Below are 16493 nucleotides of genomic sequence, written 5' to 3' on the forward strand. Positions count from 1 at the left end.
TTCGAATATGATAAATTTTAAACTATTTACCGATCTGGATTGAAATCGAGGAAGATTTTAATTGAGTTAATTTGTAAATTTCTGAAAATAAATTTAATATTGTGCTATAGAATTTTTTTATGTCATCTTACAGACTTTTAAAAAAATTTCTGATCATGACTTACATTTAAAATCAGATCACTATAATTTTTTTAAACCTTTAGTAAAGGTAGTTTACATTGCTTGTTGCTTTTTCAAATTGTTGAATGGTAAGTTAACTACTTTTCCACATTCAAATAGCTCCGAATGTGTTAAATTTTAAACTATTTACCGATCTGGATTGAAATCGGGGAAGATTTTAATTGAGTTAATTTGTAAATTTCTGAAAATGAATTTAATATTGTGCTAAAGATTGTTTTTTTAATTTTTTATACCATCCTATAGATTTTAAAAAAATTTCTGATCATGATTAACATTTGAAATTTTAAATCAGATCTCCATAATTTTTTTAAACCTTTAGTAAGGGTAGTTTATATTGCTTGTTGCTTCTTTAGATTGTTGAAGTGTTAACGAGTTTTCCATATTTAAATAGCTTTGAATATGCTAAATTTTAAGCTATTTACTGATCTGAATTAAAATCGGGGAAGATTTTAATTGAGTTAATTTATAAATTTCTGAAAATGAATTTAATATTGTGCTACATATATATGTATATATTTTATAATATGTTATAGTTTTTTAAAAAAAATTTCTGATCATGATTTACATTTGAAATTTAAAATCAGATCTCTATAAATTTTTTTAAACCTTTTAGTAAAGGTAATTTGTATTGCTTGTTGCTTTTAAAAATTGTTGAATGGTAAGTTAATTACTTTCCCGCATTCAAATAGCTCTCAATATGTTAAATTTTAAACTATTTACCGATCTGGATTGAAATCGGGGAAGATTTTAATTGAGTTAATTTGTAAATTTCTGAAAATGAATTTAATATTGTGCTAAAGATTTTTTTTATATCATCTTATAGACTTAAAAAAAATTTCTGATCATGATTTACATCTGAAATTTAAGATCAGATCTCTATAATTTTTTTAAACCTTTAGTAAAGGTAGTTTATACTGCTTGTTGCTTTTTTAGATTGTTGAATTGTTAACGAGTTTTCCATATCTAAATAGCTCTGATTACGTCAAGTTTTAAATCTTGATTGAAATCGGGAAAGATTGACATCGAATTAATTTGTAAATTTCTTGAAATCTTATCGATTTTTAATATTGTCATACAGATTTTTAAATAATTTTCTGATCTTTAGTTCCATCTGAAATTTAAAATCAAATCTGTAGGTATACTTTTTTTAGTCTTTAGTAAAGATAAGTATATTTGTTATTTTATTTACATGCTGTTGGATATCTTGTTTGAAATCGGAGAAGATTTAAATTTAGTTAATTAGTAATTTTCTCGAAATTAACTTAATAGTGTGTCATGAATGTTTAATATTTTCATATAGATTTTTAAATAATTTTCTGATCTTGATTTGCATCTGAGATTTAAAATCAGAGCTCTAGAATTTATTTTTTATAACTTTAGTAGCTATAAATATATTTGTTATTTTATTAAGATATTGTTTAAAACGTTTGTAAGTTAGAACGAGTTAGTGTAAAAAGACGAAGTTTAATTTAATTTTAATTTAATCGTTATTTGATAAGAAAGATAGCACGAATTACTGTAAAAATATAAAATCAATATTGCTTGTTGCTTTATCAAATTGTTGAATGGTAAGTGAACAAGTATTCCATATTTAAATAGCTGCAATTATATTAAATTTTAAACTATTTACCGAACTTGTTTGATATCTGGGAAGATTTAAATTGAGTTAATTAGTAAATTTCTAGAAATCAACTTAATAGTGTGTTATTGATTTTTAATATCATCATATAGATTTCTGAATAATTTTCTGATCTTGATTTACATCTGAAATTTGAAATCAGAGTTCTAGAATTTATTTTTTATAACTTTAGTAGCGATACATATACTTGTTATTTTATTAAGATATTGTTTAAAAAAACGTTTGTAAGTTAGAACGAGTTAGTGTAAAAAGACGAAGTTTAATTTAATTTTAATTTAATCGTTATTTGATAAGAAAGATAGCACGAATTACTGTAAAAATATAAAATCAATATTGCTTGTTGCTTTATCAAATTGTTGAATGGTAAGTGAACAAGTATTCCATATTTAAATAGCTGCAATTATATTAAATTTTAAACTATTTACCGAACTTGTTTGATATCTGGGAAGATTTAAATTGAATTAATTAGTAAATTTCTCGAAATCAACTTAATAGTGTGTTATTGATTTTTAACATCATCATATAGATTTTTGAATAATTTTCTGATCTTAATTTACATCTGAAATTTGAAATAAGGTCTCACGAATTCATTTTTTAAACATTTAATAAAGATATATTTGCTATTTAATTTAATCGTTATTTGATAAGAAAGATAGCACGAGTTACTGTAAAAATATAAAATCAATATTGCTAGTTGCTATTTTAAATTGTTCAATGATAAAGTGTCGCATTTTGCATATTTAATTAACTTCGATGATGTTTATTAAACGATTGAAAACGGGAAATCCTGATAGAAATCGAGAAATTAAAAAGTGGTTCCCGATTTGATTCAGGTTTACTTATTAATTTTTCGTAATTTATTTAAAATTGGGATAGAGATTTTTAAATCATTTGCTGATCCTTATTTATTAATAAAATTTGAAATCAGATCTTTGAAATTGGTTTTTAAAAATTTAAGTGAAAAATATATATGTAATTTTTTTTTTAAATTGTTGGTCGATAAATTTGTCTTAAATATACTTTAACAATATACATTTGAAAAAAAATTGACGATTTAAACCTGTTTCTAAAAAATAATTTGGCATGATGTATTGAAAATTAGACTAAATCTGCAATGCTTGTTACATTATGCAAATTTTTAAATTTTAAGTTTGCGAGTTTCACACATTTCATAACTCTGATGATGTTAATTTATAAATTGTAACTATTTACCGATCCTAATTAAAACTGAGTTCCCGATTTAAATTGGATTAAGATTTAAATCAGATTAAGTTGAAGTTTGTATAAAAATTGAATTTGAAGGTTTCCTAAGTCGCTTTTTTTAAAACGATCACGTAACTAGTTTGTTAGCTTATTACAAAATGTTTACTGAAAGTATACAAAATGTAAATAATATTTTTTATCTTGATTTTAATTTTAAAAAATTTTAATGATTGATTACAAATATGAAACTTTCATTCTTCAGTGAAAATAAAATACGAAAATTTTTTGCTCGTTCTTTGTAAAATTATTGATTGTGAATTTTGTTAATTTCTTATAAACTGTATATTTGAAGTATTAAAACATGTAAATTAAAGTATTGCATAACTAAATTATGAAACTTTATTTCGTAAGATATTTTAAATCCATAAAATTTATGTTATCTCCATCTAAAGACATCTAAACAAAATCAAGAGAAAATTAAAGATGCTTTTCAGAAAATGCGAATGGGTTTTTAATGTTCAAATTAGTGAAAAATAGCTTCGCTAGTTTTTCAATAAAAAGATGAAAACAAAGTGAACCGACACTTTGTGTACCTAACTAAGACCTTACGTCGACGCTTTGTGTACCTTACACACTCTGTCTAAATTTCAGAACCCGAGCACAAACGGTTTCGGAGATATGAGAGACACATTCAAACAAATTCTTCCTTTTATTATTATAAATAATGAAAAATATTTTATTAAAGCTTTCAAAGTAATAAAAAAAATTTCTACTTATTTTGCATTAAGAAATATTATAATTTTTTTTTATGAAAAACAAGTTAAAATAATTATAGAAAGTTTTAATATGGAAAATAAATGGAAATTATGAAAGTAGTCAGAAGTTACTTCATTTGTTAATGATTGTATTTTAAATAGGGGCAATTTTAATAAGTTTAACTAACTAATTTAATTGAAATAGAAAAAATTCATTAAAATATTCATTAAAAAAACCCTGAATAAAAAATTTTTGTAAATCGTTTATTTATACAGTTGTTGCTTAAATAAAAAAAGGCTCAAAAAATAAAAAATTGAAATGTTATTTTAATTTTATACTTATTTTCTTCAATAAAAAATTTAATAAATATCCGTCAAATTTACTTATTTGAAAAAAATTGAAATCAGCTTTTCTATTATTTATCAAGCATTGAAATTCTTTTAGTACTTGTTGCCATTTTAAAATCCCACCAAAAAATATAAAAAATATGTATTCCTTTGGATCTTTTTAGAATTTGCGATCTAATTATTCTATTCCTTTGAGTTTCTTTTCGAATAAGTACATTTTTTAATTTAGATATGCTTTCGTCGTAGTTGTACTTTTATTCCCTCTGGATTTCTAATTGGCAGCAAACCAATTTTCTAAAGCATTATGAATTATACTTTCTGGTAGTTTGGAATCAACCAGAAAGCCTCAAGTTGCCATTTGCAGTTCGCTTCATTTTGAAATTGAAGGTAACGCAAGAATGGAAAAGAGCTTACTGGATTAAAATATACCATTTATCTGTCAACTTTAAATCGATATAAGTTCAAATTATTTAAAATCTATCAGGTTTTGCTAGAGTATTCGGTTTAAATTTGTAGAAAGTTTGAAAACGTCTTAAGCATTAAATTATTTAAATTAAAAATTTATAAATTCTAAAATAAAATATAGCTTAACTCTTATGGACGTAAATTTTAAAGCATACATATTGCTGTAAAAGGGATTATTTTTAAAATATCTAATAGAGAAACTGATTATGATAATAAAAACAATGATGAATTCGATAAAAAAAATGATGCAAATGTTGATTCTTTACCTTTTAGAAATTAATTAATGGCAAAGCATTTCTGCCTGCCGATATTTTTTTTAAAAAATTCTTTAATGAATCCGAAAAATTTTGAAAATATTCCTGGTATTTTTATAACAATAAGTCATTTGAATATTTAATGACATTATTGAAAGTTTTTAACCGAAACTATATTATTTATTTTGTGTAAGGATTATCTTTAATTAGTAAGAGCTTTGTAATTTCTGTCAAAAGTATTCGATTATTAATTTTTATGTTCATTATAATAATAAACCATATTTTTTAAATAGTTTAGAACAGCATTTTTGATGAAAAACACAGAAATTTCCACTTAGGTAATATAATCTTCTTAGAGCTATTATCGAATGAAAATTTCAGAAACTTGTAATGTATCGAAATAAAATATATTTTGAAACAAAACTAAGGATTAATTTCATTCAAAAGTGTTTGGGAAAAAATGTGGCTTATCACTATATTTCCCAAGGAGCTGCATTTATCCTTTTAAAATGGTTTAAAAGACAGATAACGATTTAGTTCAGTTCGATTAAAACATTATAAATGTGTAACTATTTTACAACAATTTAGCATTTTCCACGATGTATTTATTCAGTGTATCTGCCAGATTTTAAGATTCTTTTTTTTTTCATTTGCTACAGAATTACAAAATACATTTTCGGAAACTCTTTTTCAACCAAATTTAGGTATATGTGTCTAACACAATTCAAAATATTTCAAATCTTCTAACTGTGAATCACTCCAAGAAACTCCTTACATTACGTTTACATTCTTTTAACACCCTTGGTGTCTTTTTTCCCCCTTCAGTTTATTCACTCTTCCTATGTTGCAGACTAGTAATTTATTCTTGCATATAGTTTTGCACATTTGAACCTATTTTAAAATAGAAAATTAATTCGATAAATAATTTTTTGTCACCTGTAAAGATAAAAATCGATTAACAATTTTAAAAAAAAATTCAAGTGTTTATAAGTTCTGAAAAGAATATAAGATGAAAGTCATACAAATAAGAAAGATACAACACCTTTTGGTGAGCATATGCATGGATTGAACTACTGCTAATTTTAAAACATCTTTTCACAAAACAGGTTTTTTTTCAGCCCCGTAGTTTACGTAAATTCTTCAAATTTCGTTCGATTTTATTTAATTTTAACCGTATGTGTGATAGCTAGATGTAATAGAACCCTAGAACATCGACTTTTTATAAAGCATTAACACACATAGAAATTTTTTTTAAAGAAAAAATCTTGGATTTCTCAATTGTTTACTTTAGTTTAGTTAAAATCACCTTTACATTCGTTACATGAAATATTTCATTTTTATACGCAGTGTTTGCTGTGTTCGACTTTTGATCTATTAAATTGAATACTCAATAAATCAAACTTGATGATTTGGAAAAACCTTGAATCTGATTGGAATGTGGTGAGAGGAAATTTAAGAGATATTAAGACGAAATCAAATTAAGAAATGTCTGCATTTTTTTTTTAATATAAAATTAAATAATAAGAGATATTCAGCATTTTCTGAAAATTTTCGAAATTGTGTGCTGCTTACATATATAAAATTTAAATCAAAACATTCCTTGTAAATTTCTTGAACCTATTAGTCTTGTTGAGCTCTATGAATTGAACTGGAAATAGACAGACTGATACGGCATATTTTTATTAAGATACCTTTAAATTGGTTGGTGAAACGGTTATATTTACTTTAGCTTTAAAATAACGGAAGAGCATACAATTTACACTAAGAAATACACAGCTTAGAAAAAATAAATTAATAAACATGAAAAGTTTACTTAATTAATTAAATTTTAATTAATTAAAGTTTAAATGTTTTTTAAAAAAATAATTAATTTAACTTAAACTTTAATTAATTGAAGTTTAAATATTTTTTAAAAAAATTAATAAATTTAACTTAAATTTTTTATTACTTTTAATTATTACATAAAACATTTCAATTTTAAACATTTTTTGCTCATTATAGGACACTTTTGCAGTATAATTTTACATTTTAGTCTTGTAACAAAATCTACTGCATTCAAATAATGAGGTGTACGCTTGAATGTGGCATAAAAACTCTCAAAAGGCTACTTGAGTTGTTATTAAATGCTCCGACTTGTGAGAGTGAATCCAATTATATTTTTATGCAGGTAATTGCTTTGTAAAGTCATACGAAGAGGAAGAAAAGGGGCGTATATAATCCCAAGGGTCATCTTCTCAAGGATTAAGAAATCCTTCAGAAGTTTTTGATGCAATGAGTACTGTTGAACAGTCTGAACGAAAATGTAGATAGACAGATTGCAGTAGCACAATTTTTCCTAGATATCTTTCAAATTGAGTGATGATGTGAGTAGACGATTCAATGAATTTTATTATTTCATTGCGTTGCTTTTGTGAAAGAAAATACGTAAATATCATTTATGTTATTTTCTTATAATTTTTTAGAAAGTTTACAAGACAAAGAATATGATTTTCGATTTATTTTAGTTTATACCAACATTAAAGTAAATAAAAATTAATAATAACGTTTAAACTTAAAGCCTAAAACACAACTGAATTGTTTACTCTAGTTTGGTTTGAACTCATTTTTTAAGACTATAAATATTAAATTATTTATGGAGGTGAAAGAGAATTTGTGATGTAAAGTTTCTCCCGTGGTATAGTGTCCCCTTGGGGAAGAAACAAACTAACATTCGCAAAACTGAGCTGAAGAAAATATACATAAAAGGTTTTTAAACAAAATAATCTTCCAATTAGATAAAATGTGAAAATGTTTTTTATTTTTGCAAACCTCTGATGCGAAATTAATTATACACGAAAAATTAGTATTGATTTAATTTAAGCATAATTAAAAGAAAAAGAATATTGTTTAAGCATGTGATTTTTTTGTAATCTTACGTTTTTAGAATCATTTGATAAGCTTTAAATATTTGAAATATAATACATTATGAATGATGAAAACGATGCATTAAAATTCTTTTCTAAACAATTACAATAACTACCAATTTGATTTTCCATCAAGAATAGTTTAAATAAATTTGCTTAACTCAAAAATAAAAGTCAAATTGGCATAAAGCGTTTTATTAATAATTTTTTTTAAAAATCATGCGCACTTTTTTGTGAAATCGATAAATGTTCTATTTTAATAACCTTAAATATTTTGCCATAAGCTATGTAATCATTCGATATATTTTATCATCTAAAACTAATTTATCTAAATATGAATTGCGCATCTTAATACTTAGGGGATGTATTTCTCTGAGGGAAAATTCGAACACTAAGTTTGCCTTTGTTTTAACAGTTTTTTTTTAAAAAAGTGAAGTTTTTTTTCTTTACCAAAGCACAATTGCCCTCTTTAGTTCTAACTAATATCTAACTAAAAAAGTTACGATAAGTTCCGGTTAAATTAAATTTAATATTTCAAACACAATTGCCACTTGATTCAAGTCGAAAGAATATATATACTCTTGTATTTTACTTCGAGCTTCAATTTCCATCATTATTTTCACGCTTTAAACTCTTCCGTCTCTTTATTCTATTTTTAACTTCAACCGTTAAATAGTCGTCGATCAGACTCAGCTTGGGATGAAAAGAGAGGAGGGAAGAAGATTCATCCAGAAAAATGATCTAGCTATCAACAGGTTGTTGAGATGCGCAGAAAGATTTACATTTCTTTTGATCGCGCAAGATCGTTTATTCTTTCGCCGGCTCTCTTGGACTGCTTATAAAGCTTTCGATCTTTCAATACGACCTCTTTTCCAGGTAGCTTATATTTATGCGGCAAATTTCGTTGTGAAGGTGGAGTCACGATCACGCGATAAAATAGAAGGTCAAGATTATAAATATGCCCCGCAACACTCTCCTTTAAATATCAAAGAACGCGACAGAAATGTGCGCCGAATAGTGGCTCTGAAATAAATGGTTCATCTTCCGAATACAAGGGTTAGATTTTCTGCTTGATGGCTATCTATCGTTTTAACTTATTATTCGAAAATAACATAAACTAAACATATTTTATAACTTCTTTATTTCGTAATACTTCTAATCTAATTTCTTTGTCATTAAATATAATGAAAGAAATTTCAACCATTTTGTGGCCATATGCTTGTTACTTATTAAAGCTTCATATAACATATATTTTAAAATTCGAAAAATAACTTTTATGCTATTGTGTGGTTCTTTTTTTAATATATCATCCATGTTTAATTAAAATATGTCATATGTGAATGCTTTACAGATTTCTGTTAAAAAAAAGTTTTCACAGAAGTATCTCAACAGTTTAAAAAAAATAAGTATGACATTAAAATATCTGTAATATTCTAGAAATTTTTTAGAATAGTTTTAATAGAAATATCTTAGTAGTTAAAAAATAACTATATTATAATTATTAAAAAGTTAATTTTCCAAATATATCACCGATTTGTTTTTAAATATCATCACCCGCGTCCATTTAAAATTACGTGTGAATTAATTTATTTTTCTTAAAAATGAAGGATATCTTGATTGAAATATAGAATAAAAAAATAAAAGCTTTTGGAATATTATTTAACTCTTTACTATTGTCCATTTTCAATTGTACATCTAAGATTGAGATCTTTTTTTTTCTTTCAAAAAGCAAGTAATTTTCAAAGATGACACAGAAATTGGTTTCTCTTAATTTTTATTCAACTTTAGTGCAAATTATTTTAGGAAGAGGTTTCTGGGGTTTGGCCATTCGGGGCGTAATTTTATAAGCAGTTATATTATGAAAAAACCAAGTAAAATTGCTCTGTCCCGTCTTTTATTTAGACATTCTGAAAAGGAATGGGCTACAAGATTTTCCCGAAAGTAATCGAAAATCATCCAAAAGGGAAAATTTTACCATCTCGATTTGTTCTAACAGATAGACTGCACAGAATTTTTGTGGTTTTCTTAATAAGTTATTTCTAAGAATATAACCCATTAACTTTAGAAAATAATCTTTTAATTGGAATATTGGCATTATATGGCTTTTAGTGAAAACGATTTCTGTGCTTTAAAATTAATAAGAAAAATAAATATTGAGCTATGAAGTAATAAAGACTCGTGTGACATATTTTATATTACATATATAAATGTGTAACACAAATTTATTTATTATTTGTTAATAGCTCTCTCACAATTTTTTTTTTCTAAATTCAATTAATGAATCTGTCTACAAGTTTTTGTTACCTCTGATCTTCTTTAACCTATAGACACTTTCTATAATTGTTTCTTTTTTTTAATATTACCGTATTAGCTGTCAATACAATACATTGAAAAACATTTATATCAGGTTTTTATATAAACCAATTTTTATTCTTTAAGAAAACAAACAAATTATTTCCTCAGGTAATGCCAATTTTTTTCCAATGCCCACTTGGAGAATGACGTTTCGTCATACAGGCATCTGAAGGGCAGATTTGTTGGCCACTCTTTCAGATTAACCATATTAGGTGGGCCAACGTTGCTCCCACAGTAAGGACAGATAGTACAGTGAAGGAAAGAACATCCATGCCTTGCCCCGGGATTCGAACCCAGAACCTTTCTCTGATGGTTCTGGCACAGGCCGGTCGGCAAATAACGTCAAATTGCACTGTTCAAAAAAATTTTTTTTTCCAAGGATTAACGTAAGCTATAATAAAAAAAAAAGTTGCAAAAGTTAATACTTGACTATTTTTCCACGATTACCATTTTGTCATCTTTCAAAATGACAGATATTCGCTTTTTAAGAAACTATCTTATTGATGTATGTTTTTCATTGGCGTTGCATTTTTCAAATCGGTATTTTTTTTTTTTTATTTCATGCTACACAAAGTATTTTTAAACGAAGTTTTAAATTATCTAACAGCTCGAAGCAGTTTATTTAAGAGGCATAATTTTTCTTTCTAATTTTTTTTCTTTGTAATTCATTCATCGTGATTCGGAATCTTTTCATAGCTTGCGACAATTTTTTTTTATTAATTGTATCTCTCATAGCTCCTCAACTCATAGAACTCTTTTTCATTTACACGCAATCTGAACCGTAATCAATATTTTAAGAGGCATTTTTGATTTATGAACTCAGCGAATACCCGTTCTTAGTACGAGGTAAAAAAAAATATCAAAAATTAATAAATCGATGTTGTTCATCTCTAAGCAATAATGCCCAAAACTGAAAGCCACATAACAATGAAATCGGTTGAAAGTTTTCGGTTTTATTTTCTATTTGTTGATCTCTTCAGTGGTTTCACGTTATACAAAATATTTATTTAAGAAATCAATTCATCAAAATAAATATTTTTATTATACTCAGTATCATTCATCACGGAAAATGCTGTTGATTATTGATAGCAGTTTACTCGGGATACTTAATATTCATCACAATCAAGAAGTTTTTCTAATTATTTTGCACTTCGATAAATAATTAATTTCTTATTTCAATAACCTCTAATTTTAAAGCTTCACTATATAGAAAATAATCACGTGTAAGTTTCAAACTATTAATTTAATGTCGTCATTCCATGTTCATTTTACTTGAGGTTACCTAACACAATGAATAAAAAATAAACGATTTTTGGAAAGCATGCACTGCAATAAACTGCGTTTTAGATCAAGCAATCTGTTAGCTAGCAAATTCCACTGATATTGTCTTTTAAATAATTGAAAAGAAAATACATCTGCAGTTTAATATGTAACAATGCATCTTGAAGTCCCCCCCCCTGAACGAACGAACTAAATTTTAGAACTAACTTTAAAATTTTAGACGTATTTCGCCATTTTCCCCCCGCTGTCCAAACTTCAGCACCCTAGCAAGTCTGGAGTTAAATGAGGGACACTCAAACTTATCCTTTTATTATTATAGATAAGAATCTATGAAATAGCATTTTAGGAGGCTCCACATGTCGAACCTTGTGGTGGTTTTTCGTTTATCTTTTTTTCCCCATTAAAATTCGATACTTTTCAGGAAGAAAAAAAAGATTCAACATTTGTTTGCAAAATATACAATTTTATGTCAGAACATTTTGTTAATATGTTAATAGTAACAAAGTGAACGATAACTTGAATTTTTATAAAAAATAAACTGTACTTGAAAAAAAAAAAAACGAACTTACATTTAGTAATATATAATGTACGTCCCAAAGAGGACGGGCAAAATGAGAAGTAGTTTTACTTCTTAACGATAGCCTTACATTGCAAACGATTTTTTATCTCTTTCGTTAGATTTATATTTTTCGATAATTACAATACAATTGTTACGATTTATATCTGGCAATATTTGAACACTTTCTCTTATTTCTTTTATCTTTTTTACTCATTTTTTGTTGCCTTTGACATCAAGTCAAGAGCTAGCTAATAAAATAATTTCAAGAGAAATAATTTTTTGGCAACAATGGATATAAATAAGCAGTAAAAAAATGACAAAAAGCTTACGAATAAATATTTGAAGTAAGAGCTTTCGAACAAATTGGAATTTTGAAAAAAAAAAAAAAAACTGCTTTGTGTTTATAGATTCTTTTAACACTGTAGTTGCATTTCAGTGGGAAGTAGATTGACCAACATATTTTTTTCTACATCATATTTAACAATTGATAATTATTGAACTTATAATCGAATCTTACATATTTTTTATCACATTAAATTCCTAGTACATTTTTTCTCACATTTTCGTAATTTTAATTTTGTAAGTCATATAAACTTAACGCAGCAAAACAAAATGTAGCGTAAAGCAAACAAATGGTAGTTCCTAAGAAATCACTAGGAACTTTTTTACGATTTTTTAATATAAAAGCTGATTTTAAGTCTTATATTAAATATTACCTGTGAGTAACAATAATTTTTCTTTTTTATGAAATATGTTTCATTGACTATATAATCGAGAGATATGACTTATGATTTTTTTTCCAATAATATATTTAATTGCACACGCTATTTGTGATCTTATTGAACTTATGATTTTAATTTTTGATTCATTAATTCAAAAGCTTTTGAAAAAAAATTTTAAAAATATCCGTAGTACTATTAATTATTTTGGTTTGAGTCTCAGATAGCGGTATAATAAAATAAACATATCGTGAAGTTGATTTGTAAAAGAACGTCACTTATCAGAAATTAGCTAAAATACAAATAAAGAAAAGGAAATCATGAGTTATTAACTAGAATAAACTCAACAATTATAGTTTCTAATCTGTTAATTTGCTGTCACAAAGTAGTTGCGGAACAATTTTCAAAAGAATCTTTAAATTCTTCATAGAACTGCCTATTACAACACAATCAACTTCATTTGCATCATTTATAAATTAAACTACTAAGTTCTTAAAAGGTCATTGTCCAAAATATTCTAGGTTTCCATATATTTTCAGTTACTAAGGTAACGGTTCTTTGCTTTTCATTGTATTACTTAACCTTAAATGTTTGCAATTCCACAGCCATGTCTTGATTGCAGTTAGAAATTTATTTAAAATATCTGTTTTGGTACTGAAGGAAATACTACACACGATAAAAGCTCTTTTTCGATTTGCACAACTGTTGAATTAGGTAGTTGATTTGTATCCATTACCGGTCAAACAAAAACGGGAAGGAATAAACTATTTTTTCCCGGTGGTTTGCAGAATTTACAGTACGAAGTAATAATTAAAAAAAGCATCTTGAGTAGCTTTTGTTTGGCTTTTCATTTTTTAGAACTCAATCTTTATGGTTTGAGGGAGTCACTTCAAATATGCTAATTAGTTAGTGCAGACGATATTTTAAGTTACGAAATCAGATTAATAAACATACGTTCTCTGGATAAAAGTTTCTTTTTTTTTGATGGATAATAATTTCCGATTCCAAAAAATAGGGGTAGCCGCAATCTTGGAAATAAGGTCCCATTAGTTGTCAGGAGAGCGGTCGAAAGTTTGGTCCCCTTAATATTAATTTTAGTGTGTTTCGTCACATCTCGAAAACTTTTTAAGCGCATTGAAAAAGAAATTGCACACAATTATAAAATACGTTTTTCCAAAGAAAATTTCATGCAAAAAATAACTTTTAATAATTTTTATTTTTTTCGTAAAAGTCGAAAAAATTTTGAATTTCAAGGACTTTATTAATTATTTTAAAGAATGCAATCTTTAAGTCGAAAAAATTTTGAATTTCAAGGACTTTATTAATTATTTTAAAGAATGCAATCTTATATAACAAAATACAAAATTTGAACGAAATTGGTTGAATAGTTTTTAAGAAATCTAATTTTAAACATGTGTCTGATTACGTAACTTAAAATATCGTCTGCACTAATTAATTATCATATTTAAGGCCATCACCTAGAACTATTAAAATTGAGTCCTAGTACGCGAAAATCCAATCTTCAGATCTGAAGTTAAACAGTGTTTGTTTCACCAGCATTTAACGTATAAGGGAATTGAGTTTTAATCTTGTAAGATTCAAGCTGGTTTATTTCGAAAGAAACTTTACAGTAGTGTGAGTGGAAAAATTTTTTTTCGACGTCACTTGGTTAAGAGTTAAGCTCCATTGGCTTAAAAAAAATGATGCTATGAAAACTATTTAGATAATTAGATATAATTAGTATGTGAACAAAAATACTACACGAATGTTATGAACATTGTTTAAATTTTAACATATCATATATTTAATATACCATATTAGATAATTTTATAGCCAATGTTTGAACTATTGACCTAACTTTCATAACCACATTTATTTGTCTAAATTGAGAAGTTTAATAGAAATATATGCATCATTTGTAATATTCCAGAATATTTCAGTTACAGAATATTCCAGTTACAAAATATTCCTTAAATAATTTCCTATGCTGGTGTCAAAATTTCGAGGGGACGAAATTAAATTACAGGAACAGTTATTTAATTAGTTATTATTTTATTTTTAAATTGATTATTATTTTAATATTTTTAATTATTATTTTAATATTTTTAATTATTATTATTTTAATATTTTTAATTATTTTTTTAATATTTTTAATTATTATTTTAATATTTTTAATTATTATTATTTTAATATTTTTAATTATTATTATTTTTATATTTTTAATTAATTATTATTTAATATTTTTAATTAATTATTTGTTACTATTTTTTTTATATTTAATTCATTTCTGTACATTAAACAAATATTTTAGTAAATACAGTTGCATTAATATTTTTCGCATTGAAATCCCTCACTCTAATAGTTTCATTTTGATATTATTATTTTTTTCATTTTATATATTAATACCTTGTAATTATTAATATTTACTATTTTACTGCCATCTTTGTTGTTGGTTTTCTCTCAGGGACTCAGAGTACATAGCTCTCGCCGCACAATGACCCACGAATTTTTCACACGTCTCGTGCGGACCTCAGAGCTAACGTAAACTATCCCCAACGGTAGACGGATCATGAGTTAGAGTCCTCTTGCCGTCAGTCTAACTATTTATGATTTTCGTTGTTTTCCTCTCCGTGTATCAAAAAGTCCTCCACGAAGACGATTTTCTCCCAATGTTTGATCCAGGAGTTCCCTTGTCTTCTGGATTGGATTCAAAATTACAAAGCTATGAAGTTAATCATCGGAAGACGTAAACTTAAAATTGAGTTAGCTGTTAAACGATGGATCTAAAATAAAGTAAAATTCACTTAACATGTTTTCCCAAGTGTTTAACATGTTTTTTTTTTAAAAATTTGTTTTGTTTTTTCAATTTTTTTTTTAACTTTTCTGATGTCCCTAAATTATATCACTCTTCTAAAATTCCTAAATGTTCCTAAATTTTCAAATGTCCCTTATTTATAGACTCTATTTATTATAATTTAAGAGCCCATGGTCTATTCTTTGGTGTTTTGTTTAAGATAAGAACAGATTTAACATTTTTTAACAAAATGTTCTGATAATAAAAATTTTCTCTTAACTGATGTTAGTTTGTTTTGCACTATCTAATTCTGCATACTGAATACGGTAAAATGCTTTTATTGAATTAACTGATAGAAACATTATTCGAGCAAAGAAAACCATTTCTTAATTAATTTTCGAGACAATAATGAAATATTCTTGAGAAAGACTCATCTTTTTTTTCAATTAAAGATTTTATTCTTTAATATGCCTAAATTGAACTAATGCAGCGTGTCTTGTGGTCCTTGTTAATAAAATTTTGTTCGTCCAATTTTCATATAACTATTAAGATAACTTTACTTTATAACTTTTTTTACTTTAACATTCGAGTAAAACCTTTTAATCTAACGAATGGCAAGAATTACGCGTCTTTTTCAGAATCATTGCAGATCATTAAACAAAACTTAGTACTTTGCTGTTTTAATAAATATGAGTGTTTTTGTTTAAAACGTATCTCGGGGTCTCTTAAAATAATTAAATTTTACACAATGCATAATACTTTTCGTGGAGAAAATATGTACCTCAAAAATGAAATAAATCTTTTTTTCTTGAAATTTGAATGCGTAAATTGATTACGATTTCGAAATGCATGAAATGTGTCGAACTATTGCCAAAAAGGAAAGATTTTCTGACTTTATTAATGTAATTGAAAAGAAGAAAAAATATGTCGATTTTTGAAAGTCAATTAAATAATTATCGCTAGTCAAGATGAATTTGGTGAGACAGTTTGAATTGCAATCTATAAAAAAAATAATTGGAAGAGTACTTCAGATTCCTC

At 25.8% G+C, this 16493-nt stretch overlaps 1 protein-coding gene across 3 annotated transcripts in view; it reads left to right on the forward strand.

The window, feature by feature from the left end:
* Window positions 1-16493, forward strand: part of LOC107438489 (potassium voltage-gated channel protein Shab) — a 122965-nt gene that overhangs the window by 553 nt on the left and 105919 nt on the right. The gene's annotated exons all lie outside the window — the stretch shown is intronic.

Source organism: Parasteatoda tepidariorum, chromosome 4 (assembly GCF_982258835.1).
Source record: "Parasteatoda tepidariorum strain Cologne lab strain chromosome 4, Ptep-v5.0, whole genome shotgun sequence".
Lineage (NCBI taxonomy): Eukaryota > Metazoa > Arthropoda > Arachnida > Araneae > Theridiidae > Parasteatoda > Parasteatoda tepidariorum.